The 11,681-nt window shown below is 42.5% G+C and overlaps 1 protein-coding gene across 1 annotated transcript in view; it reads left to right on the top strand.

Annotated features, from left to right (window-relative positions):
• The window catches only part of LOC102452319 (dual specificity phosphatase 29), an 81,390-nt gene that overhangs the window by 22,778 nt on the left and 46,931 nt on the right, over positions 1 to 11,681 (top strand). The window lies entirely within an intron of this gene.

Here is an 11,681-nt window from a genome sequence, read left to right as displayed (position 1 = left end):
GTCCCCCAATAGGCTGAGGTCCTGTCACAGGCCTTTGTGATGTCACTGCCACGCCCACTATGGGATTTTCTGTCTCCTTTTTCAAATCCCTTTCCTAATAATCCTTAGCATGTCAATAGCCTCTGCGATTGCTGCTGCAGAAGGAGTAGATGCTTTCACAGAATTGCCCATGGTGACTCCAAGATCTCAGGCTGGGGCAGTAACAGCTAAGTTAGAACCCATCATTGTATATGTGTTGCTGGGATTATTTTTCCCATTGAGCCTTACTTCTCAATGTTGAATTTCATCTGCCATTCTGCTGCCCAGCCACCCAGGTTTGTGAGACCCCTTTGTAGCTCTTCACTCTCTGCTTTGGACTTACCATCCCGGAGCTGTGCAGAACACCAGCCGCTGACTAGATCATTCAGCTCACCAACAGCCTGGCTGGCAGGCTCCTTCCTTCCCCAACCGCCTCTGGCTGGGCGGGCACCCAGGGGGAGCACTGGGAAAGGGTGTTTGGGTCAAGTTGGCCAGTCACCCCCACCACCATCTGAGAGAGTTGTAGGGAGGGGGGGAGAGAGAGAGAGAGAGAGAGAGAGAGAGAGAGACCTCTCCCTGCATGAGCTTTAAAGATACGAAGGTAAATAAAAAGACTCCAGCGACTCGGTAGTTCTTTTTAACAGGGGCTCAGTCACCCTACTCAAAAGACACCTGCACAGCACCTTCAAAAGACAAGCTTGGGAATTAAATTCATAACTCTGCTGGACACGACTTAAAGACACCGGTTTTGTGGCTCATGCACAGCAATGGGTAACACATCGTACATAGTGCCTGCTAATGCTTAACCGCCCAGTTGATTTTAAGTCATCTCCTACAGCACGGGTGAACCCCTTCTGCTTAACATGTCCCACCTGGTATTCAGCTTGGCCACTGAATTTACCTTCTCCAGACTGAAGGAAGGAGTCTGAAGATTGAAAGCATGCCCCTTCCACCAGGAGAAGTTGGTTTAATCCAAGACATTACCTCACCCACTTGGTCTCTCTCACACTGGTGAACCAAACCAGCTACAAGAACATGGCCAATATCCATCTCTCCTGGATGTTTTCAGTGCTGCTGTAGGAAGGACACCTCTCTTGGTGACATGCATCTGACAAAGTGGGTCTTTGCCCACGAAAGCTTATGCTCCAATACATCTGTTAGTCTATAAAGTGCTACAGGACTCTTTGTCACCTCTATCGGGGTTTTCTTTGAACATGGTGTGATTGCTTTTGCTGCTCCTCTTTTGCGAACAACCTGGGTCCTTCGCCAGAATACACCATGCTGCTAGAACATTAAATACAACCAAGGGCTGTAATACATCAGCATGAGATGGATCCAAAGAGCAGGCTTAATCAGCCCTTCCCACTGTAACTCTTTGGTGTACAACTTGCAATAAAAGGATACCTTTGCTCTTCACCTACGGTACCCAGAATTCACACTGATGATCGCTGATGGATGAGGATCTATTTAACGATAGAACTCGCATCACCACATCTGTATTCGATGTATTGCTCTGGTTTAATAAAGGGAGCTCAGCTCCCTTTCACAGTGCTAGCTATCTGGAGCCAAGCCAAGCCAGGGTGACTATTCTTCTGTTTGACAGACCTAACAGCCTATATTCAGAGCTGCACTGCATTCCCCTTGAACTCCCACCTGCCCGCAGTGGGATTTTAAAGCATGTCAAAGCTCACTTGCCCACTGTTAATTTGCCCATGTGGACCAGAGATAGCTCCGCTCTCAAGGGGTGCCCAGCTGTCCCATTCTTTGGTGTGAAGAGCTTATGTACAGGAAACTTTCATGCTTTGCAAGACCTCTGACAATTGTTCACGGTTAGGAATGTACATACATCTGTTGGAATCACATCAAGTTGGAGTCCTGGGTCCCAATAGGCGTTAGCCAGTAAAACTTCCTCCACTGAGTTTACCCTTTGCAATGCACAAGAAGTTTTATGGGTTCTACAGAACCCAGAGACAATTCCACATTTTCTTGACCCCTACCTACTGACGCTGCCTGTTTTAGCTTCGTAGTTTTAATTTCTCTCTCTCTCACACACACACACACACACACACACACACACACACACACACCCTTCTATTTTAGAGTGCTCCTGTATAAGATGCTAATTTATACTTGCTGTGGATCTGGTGCTACAGCTCCTCTTTTCAATTGTGACTCCACAACACTTTTTTGCCACCATCTGTCCCTGGAACAGTCACATTCCTTCAGTTTGCCAAGCAACCTCGTTCTATTCCTTTCCTCCTTTAAAAAAAAAAATCTCACTTCTTTTAGAAGTTGGCTATTGGCAGAAGAGACTAGTGGTTATCACAGACCCAGGCCTGTGGCACCAATGTGTCCAGGTGTTACTCTACTCTGCAGCTATGTTTAGATAGTCCCACTTGACAGTTGGGCTCATATTTGAGTCCATGCGATCCATCCCAAATCCTTGCCTTCATTTCCACAGCTCTGCCTCAGTTTTCAGGCCCTAGGAAGATGTGATTTTGGGCAGGGAAGCGAGAACAATCAGAAAGAGAATACAAGCCATTGATTATTTTATAAGCCAGTTTGTATTTAATTTGTCCTCTTTAAAATCAGTCACAGATTTCAAATCTGTTCTCAGAGAAAATTACTCAGGAGGTGAAACACCTCTCTCCGGGTATGTCTACACTAGCTCGTTAATTCGAGCTAGGTAGGCAAATGAGGCGACCGGAGTTGCAAACGAAGCCTGGGATTTAAATATCCCGGGCTTTATTTGCATGTTCCCATCCGGTCGCCATTTTGAAATTTCACTAGCCCGAACTCACTGCCGCGTGGCTACACACGGCAGTGAAACGTTAATTCGAACTAAGTCCTTAGTTCGAATTAACTGTTACTCCTCCTCATTCCACGAGAAGCAACAGTTAATTCGAACTAAGGACTCAGTTCGAATTAACATTTCACTGCCGTGTGTAGAGGCGCGGCAGTGAGTTCGGGCTATAGAAATTTTAAAATGGTGACCGGACGGGAACATGCAAATAAAACCTGGGATATTTAAATCCCGGGCTTCGTTTGCAACTCCGGTCGCCTCATTTGCCTACCTAACAAATTAACGAGCTAGTGTAGACATACCGTCCAATATCACCCCCAAGGAAAAATATCAATATTCCCATAAGAACAAAAACAGAAAACCCGCTAAGCAAAAAATCCAAACAAGATTCAATTCCGATTTCTCCACCACTGATTTAAAAGACATTTCCTAACTAGTGCCCACAGTAGCCTGCCTCTCAAAGAGACGTGCCTGTCTGCAGTGGACACAATCTCCCATGCATTACGCACTTTTGTCAGGGCCTGATCCGAAAAAGCGCTTAGCGGTCTTAATACCCACCATAACCAAGGGATCCTAAGGTCACTCCAGAGTCACTAGCACCATACAAAATCAGCCCTAGGTTGGGAGTACACAATAGACAGCCCTGATTCATGCTAGGGTTCTTGGCTATTCATGCTGTATTCTATGTAAATCAATATTTCGGTAGATAAGAGCTAGAGTCAAGTTAACACATATTGAGCTTCATCATAAGCGTTTACTCAAATAAAAAGCTGAACTTGCTTCTGCTGTGTTTGCTCTCTCTTGGCATTTGCTCCCCATTAATAGTTGAGTAAATGAGTTTGATTCCAGGACTGCTCGCTGAAGCAGCCAGTTTTAAGTAAACATTAGCAGGCAGTATTCTCTTAACTCATACACAGAAGTATCCTCACTGGAAAACAAAATATAGGAGGCACCCTTACCCAGTGAGAGATCAGAAGTAGTAACATGTGACCTCCACAACCCATCCAATGAAAGGCTCTCAAATGCATCTCAAAATGCATCTCAAATGTGTTGATAGTGAATATCTTCAAACACCACTCATGAACAATCTATAGACCAAAATTATTGCTCAAACCCTTTCCGATGGAGATTTCCTGGGTAGCAGTAATGTTTGCAATAAACCATTCAAGAAAGAAGAAGCTTGGAATTTTTAAATGAAAAATGTCAAGTGTCAAAAAAAATTGTTTTCATCAAGTTGTTTAAAAATTACAGCAGGTTTTGGACATAACATTAAAAAAACCAAACAAACCAACAACCAGGTCTAGCTACAAATTATTTGTTCGGCTCTAGTGACAGCTGACTGATACTAAAATTATTCTGACACACTGTTCAAGAGAACATCTGTTTCCACTCTGACTCCTTTAACTTTCAGATGTGAACAACAAAAGCTTATTGTCATGCCATGTCTTCCATCTCCACTTGGCAACGGCCACATGATTATGAAGTTATTGTTATGAGGGATGTTCTGTTTGTCAGTTTATATTTTCCTTTCGGATCTATTTTTAGGTGCTCATTAGTATTCTGTGGGCCCCACTCTTATAAATCTGAAACCTTTATAGCACATCTTGACAATTCATCTCATGGAGCCAACCTCCCAGGAAAGGAAGCCCAAACCACTTCCCTCTGCTTAACTGAATAAGAGTCATATTCATGTCTTTTAAACTTCAAACTCAACATTTTCCCCATCTGCTCTTTAGACGCCGCAGCCCGTTTGTGCTACCAATATTTTATTCTCCATTCATAACTCCTTATTTTCCCCCAGAGGTTTCCAGATGCTTTTTAGCTTGCCACACTCCTGGAAGATTTGGATTTTAAGTTCACTTTTCTCCCTCTGCACTCTACCTTCGGGGGATGGGGGGGAGAGAATCACTAAGGGTGTGTCTAAACTACATGGCTCCTTCAATGGAGCCATGTGGATTAGGCTGATCGGCAAAGGGAAATGAAGCCGCGATTTAAATAATCGCGACTTCATTTAAATTTAAATGGCTGCCACGCTGAGCCAACAAACCGCTGATCAGCTGTTTGTCGGCTCAGCGCGCTAGTCTGGACGCTCCCGCTCGGACCTGAAAGCCCTTTATCGACCTCTCCGTTATGCCTCGTAGGATGAGGTTTACCGGGGAGGTCGATAAAGGGCTTTTTTGTCAGCAGGGGAGCGTCCAGACTAGCGCACTGAGCCGACAAACAGCTGATTAGCTGTTTGTCGGCTCAGCGCGGCAGCCATTTAAATTTAAATGAAGCTGCGATTATTTAAATTGCGGCTTCATTTCCCTTTGCCAAACAAACAAATCTACATGGCTCCGTCGACGTACCCTAAGATTGCTCAATGTGAATGGCCATTATTCCAGCCCCACAGTTACCAAGCAAAATCCAAAAACCACAGATTATTTTTCATGCAATCTTTATCTTTCCAGAGTTACTAGCCAACACCCCAGGCAACCTACATTAATTTTTAAAATTTCTTTCATTTGCTTTATGCTATTAATGTCGTTCGTGGACTTCTATTACAGTCAGTTTGGAGAAGGATGGGGAAAAGTTTTTAACTGAACCATTTTAATAGCTTTTATTGGTGGTGCCTTGTTAGAGCCTCAACACTACTGATGTCAGTGATAGCAGAATGCACCGGGAAGGTTTCAAAAGGCTTTGCTCTGTAAATCAACTCTGAACTGCTCCAAGGTCATCTTGACCAGAAGGCCTGATGGTAATTCTGGAGTAACTTATCCGAAGCTCCCTGTGTGTATTGGCAGTCATACATCTGAATCACTCTGTTCTCAAAAATGATGATTGGGATTTTGTTCAGTGATGCTTCCTTCATCCTGCCTGACAGCAATTTGAGAAAGTGCTGGTCTGCTAAAAATCAGAAGAATTAGAGGATCGCTGGAAAGGAATCATGAGCCTTTGACCTCAAGTCCCAGGTAGCATTCCACAAGCTGCCACAAACAAAACTGAGCTAGCCGCAGAACATGGTATTTCTGGACAGAGCAGAGGGATTATTTTCAAAAAGCACAGAGTTGCTTAGTCCCACTGTCTCAAGAGAAGTAGATTTAGCCAGCATAAGACATGGTGTGGACATACTATTTCAGTGTAATTACAAAGGATGAACCCCTCTAGTCTGGCACTCTCTGGCCCAGCAATATCCGTGTTCTGGCATGATTTTGGCTAGCTAGATTTCCACTTAACATGGGTGCGATCAAGTTTCCCGCAGTCCCATAAAGTTTGTTTACAGCCACAAGTCCTGGCTCTCAGTGTTTTGCGCTGTTATTTAGCTCTAATATACCCCTACAGATCTTCTAAGAGCCCAGTAAGCAGTGGAAGTGTTGGTAATGCTCCTAGACAGTATTATCTCTCTCTCTCTCTCTCTCTCACACACACACACACACACACACACACACACAGCAAATTCTCTGGTTCGGCATTGGTTAGGAGCTGGACTAGAGAGGTTCACCTTTACTGGTAAACTTATAGTGGAAAAACCTGTCTTGGAAATAACATTCCCATCTAGACAAGCTTCAAGGCAAATGGGTAGAACCCTTTCCTGTGTCTTTGTATGAACCCTTCATTTTAATTAAAGGTGAGTGTGAGCAACAAGATTCAGATTTGAATCCAGATTTCAAATACTCTGAATGCTGAGGTTCTTTGGGTCCAGGGATTTTTATGTCTGCTCTGGTAATAGCAGCAAATTGAAAACACTGAATCAGGAATCAAATTTGTGAGCAGATATGCACACCACGCACCACTTAGGTTTGTGAGCAAGAAATGCAGAATTGCCAGCCCCAGCGTTCAGGAATCATGGGAAAGTCCCTCCCCCTGAAATCATGAGCACGGCTTAAAGGCAAATAAAAAGAACCACAAATATCATGACTTATAACCCGTAGTCACGATTTCCACCATGAGACCCCTTCAGTTTTCATTTTTGTAAAAGACAACAGTTTCTTTTGTGGAGAAAAGCATTAAACAGTAAACCTTAAAAAGCAAATAAAAAGAATCCCAGCTATTATGATTTATAAGGTTCAGTGTTTAATGCTTTCCTCCACAAGAGAAACTGACCTTTTACAAGAATGAGATCTGGGGGAGTCTCTCATAGTGGAAATGCACATTTAAGAAACACACCAATCTGAGATGCAAAGAAATTACAAGAGTTGGAACATGGCCAAGTGGCATGTCATGCAGATGTACTGGTGTTAATGCAGATAGGAGTACAGGCTATTGAATGTACTTGGCTATGCCCTAACATTAGAAGCTCCCAGGAAGGAAAATTATATCTTAAACACATACACCTGCGTTATTTGATTTCTATAGTTATTCTTAAATTAGCTACCTTGCACCTTGCAAGATTTCAGGATGGGACAGCCCGTTATAAGGTATCAGTAAGGATGAGGTTGCTAATTATATCTAAGACTTCCAAAAGAAAGTGGAAATTTGACTAGCCACCATGTCAAAGCAAATAAATTGACAGAACAGATGTGTGTGTCAATTTACAGAGCCATATCTAATCACGTTTTTGACATCTGGGAAGACCATATAATAAGAAGATATATACAAGATATTAGGCTTTATTAGGGAGATGTTGAGACTTTAATCCATAAGATCTTGTGTGACTTGCCTGGTCTGGAAGCCATCTTCTGAGAAACATATGCACACTTGTAAATGGATCTTCAGCTATAAAATTAAGAGAAAATGACATTTCATGTAGAACATGTGTTTGATTGTAACAAATGGATTCCATTGAAACACACAGTGCTGCTTAATTTTATATGCTGAACTACTGGTTGGTTTTGTAAATATCATCATTAATATTTTATGGCATCAGCAACAGAATTTGGAGAAACAAAAAAAGTATTAATGCTGTAAAATACAAGAGATGAACCTCAAACCACTTACTTCACAGCTGGAACTGAACTTCCAGAAGTTGGAAGGGCACATGATCTGGTATTCCAATTTCATCTCTAACCGTTGTCTTCTTTTATTTGAAATATTCAAACCATACTACAGTACTTTACTTTACTGGTATTCCTCAGTAACAACAAGACAACTGCATTAGAACCGCCTTCTGATTTGGTGGGTTAGACTAGAAGTTCTCAGACTGATGGGTGGTTCACCCGCTATTTCCCTGCTTTAAAAAAAAAAAAAAAAAAAAAACCAGAAAACTTTGGGGACCAACAACAGATGAAATAGAGTCATCAATGTAAGCAACTTGTCACTTCAGAAGTTAGCTAAAATAATATATATTTATTGTGGGGAAGTGCTATATGACGAATTGTGGCAGTGGTCACGTCTCGGAGTGGAGCAGTCTCTGACACAGCTTGCACTAGGAGGCGACCCACACTTTGAAGAAGTGTGAACTCCTCCTGTGGACCATTACTCCAGTACACTAGGTTAGGGTTAGTATCAATTACACAAGCTACAGTGGACAGTTGCCAAGGTCTTTATTGTCTAGCAGAGAGGATTATTTATGATCACACTGAATGGCCAAATGATCAATATCCATTCAGACTTGTTTATGCTCATTGGCTTGTAAGGCAGCTTTGCGCATGATACTCTACACCAGAGGTGGGCAATAATTTTTAATGGAGGGGCCACTCCAAGAATTTGATACGTGATCAAGGGCTGCATAATTCTCCCACCTTGCTCTGCAAAACCTCCTCCAAATAAGCGAATTCTTTACGGTTGTTGAAAGACTGAACAAAAATAACCCTGTTGTCATTGTCAGGTTCAAATTGGTAAAGTCTCTTTAGGACTACCTGGTAGAACAGAGCTATTCTTGTGCCTCGCTCTCTCACTGGTATATAATAATTCTAAATGAAATGTTTGCCTCCCAGCTATAGTCAATGAACTACTTTTAGGCACAGTACAATGCTCTCTAATTCTCATGCAATGTTGAAATCTTCACTTTTGTGAAGACGACCAGTCTCCCAAGCAGCCCTTCCAAATGGACTCGTTGGTTCTCAAGGATTTTAGGAATATCCTTCTTTACTCTTCCATGAATGCTTCTGATCATCTGTATTTTTCCCAAAATCTATTCAGCCCATTTTATTCCAGTCGCTACAGAATGATGCTAGTTTTGATAGATTGTTCTTTCTGGTTGCTCATCCTTTATCAATGCAATAATAAAATGGTAATGGTGGTAATTTTCCAAGTAGAAAGCCTTTCATTTAAAGAACTCAATGTGAATTACAAATATTAAGACTCACTGCTCCTGTGAGGTCACTCAATATTATGCCATTATTTCAGATGGGTAAAATGAGGCAATCAGATCACCAAGAGAGATGTTAAATGTATAGTAGCAACGCTAAGAAGAGAATCCAGAAGTTGACACACCAGACCATGTTGCAATCAGACTGCACTAGCTCCCCACCACAATAGCATCCCATTTTCTTGATCAACCTCTGTAAAAATGTATTTGAATGGAAGAAATGCAGTAACAAACCTAACACTATTTGTCTTTAGTTTTTTCATAAAACATCTCTGGAAGCTAAGATGTGTGATGCATTTTATGGCCTAGCAATTCAGTATCTTCGGCTACGTCTTGACTACATCCCTCTGTCAGCAAAGGGACGTAAATGAAGCACTTCAAAAGTGCAAATGAAGCCGTGATTTAAATATCCCGTGCTTCATTTGCATAATCACATAATGGCGCTCTTTTGAAATAACGCTATTTCGAAACTGAAACCATAGTCTAGATGCGGTTATTTTGAAAATGGGGTGCTTTTTCAAAAAATCCTGTAAACCTTCGAGATTTTCATTCTGCAAAGGAAAAGCATTATCTAGCTCATTCATATCTCAACCAGCGTCACCCATCCTTGGAACTAAACAGATCCAGTCAGTCCTCAATGACTCAAATGCTTTATTTGATGTCACTGAAATGAAGATTCAATTGCTGTTTTGCTGAAGATTGTCACAAAGCTTTTCAGTAATCACTTTTAGACAGAATAGATGCTTCATTGTTCTTATTTCCCTTCAAGAGAGGGAAAAAAAGTCAGCTTGCTCTTCTTCAATAATTCCCTCAGATTTTATTTTTAATCTCTTAAGAAAATGACTAGGCAAGCTCTTTGATGTTGGCACCAACCAAACTCCTTCGCTCCTCAGTAGTGGATGGAGTTGAGAGGATCTCCAGCGCTTGTGTCTGAGGATGGTAATTATTACTTCAAAGCCCCCAAGTCATTTTTTAGTTTTTCCTGATTTCTTTGCAGAGTACGTGTTGGGTAGCCCGCCACCACGAAGACCCAAAACCTCCTATATTTGAGTGGCAGCTATTTAGACAGATGTGCCATCTTTCACAGTACACCTCCTTTTTCTACTTCACAGTGGCAAAGCTCAATCTCAACGGTGTATTTCTCCATGCAAGGGTGTACCCATTATCTACTGTTTATGGTATACAACTCTTCCAAACTTACTCATCTTAGAGCCTTAGGAAATGGCCTATACTCATCTTAGTCTACACTACAGAGTTTTGCCAGCATAGTTATGTTGACTAGGAGTATGAGGGGGTGGGGAAAAAACACACACACACACACACACACACGCACAGCCCACCCACCAGCAGACCCCAGTAGACCAGACAACTACAGCAACAGAAGAGTATGGTCTTAGCAAATATTGTGCAGTGAGGTAACATAGCTATGTTGGGAGAAGAATTCTTTCCATCGGCTTCATAGACTCTATAGCTTAGCCAAGCTTTCAGAGTGAGAAGCAATCAGAGTAGTGCAGCTGTTATGCTGTCAAGATGCAAAAGTGTCCTTAGCAAAATTTTGGTGCATTATATTTTGTGTACATTACACAAACTTGGTTAATTCTGAGCTGGTGAGCAGACCCAGCCTGTCAAAGTTGCAGATGATGTAACCACAGACCACTTACAACATGAGCACTAGCTGGAGGTGGTGAGTGTGTTCAACGCAAAAGCAGCAAATTCAAAACGACGATAGCAACTATTTTTCACACCATTAGCCTGCCGAACTCACTGTCACAATAGATCATTAAGGCTTAGCAGTATCCAAGAAAGGACTGGACATTTTAGAGAGATAAGACCAGAGACAAAAAGTACACGATTTAAAATAGTTTTGGAAGGAATATAAACCCTCTTGCTTTGGGTCTTAAACCCCCTGCAGTTGTTGAGGAATAGGGAGACATTTTTCCTGGGGACAAGCAACCCTAGAATCTAACACTTCAGTGTTTCTTGTACTTTCCTCTCAAGCATCTAGGACTGACCATTTCTGATGGCAAGACGTAGGACTATATGGACCAGTATGGCAATTTCCCCATTTCCTTACAATGCACTGCCAAGGAACCTAATATCCGTACCAAATGGATAACTAACAGCAATCTAATTCCTGGCTATTTACTTTGTTTGACTCAGTTTTGGCAGCCAGTGCAACACATGAGGTTACTTTGACATGAAACGTGCACACAGCATGCCTGGACAAAACTTTTCAATTAGGGTTGCCTACAAAATATCAACTTCTTTTTATTTACACCGGACCAAGGGAATAGCTTGGCCTGTGTTTCCATAATGAAAACCTCTCCCTGCCCTCATGCACAGTGAGAGGAAACAGACTGTGGCAATCTCCCAAGCTCTCCCCCAGAGGATTGTGTGGACTCTATCCTGCTCTCCTACGTTAAGAATAAGGTCGTCCGAATAGCAACAGCCATGTATCGTCCTCGCAGTGCAATTCAAGTGCTGCACAACGGTGACGGCCCCCTTTGTTGCTCGCAGCAGTCAGCGCTCTGCAGGGCACCCTGGGACAAGTAGTTGATTCACTGGTCAGCGCTCCTCCCCCCCACCCCCCGCCTTTCAGGGACCATTCACAGCAGCTCCTTTTCAGGGGCT

Source organism: Pelodiscus sinensis, chromosome 8 (assembly GCF_049634645.1).
Source record: "Pelodiscus sinensis isolate JC-2024 chromosome 8, ASM4963464v1, whole genome shotgun sequence".
In the NCBI taxonomy this organism is placed as follows: Eukaryota; Metazoa; Chordata; order Testudines; family Trionychidae; genus Pelodiscus; species Pelodiscus sinensis.
Note: the sequence above shows the minus strand (reverse complement) of the source record. Positions and strands in the feature narration are given on the sequence as shown.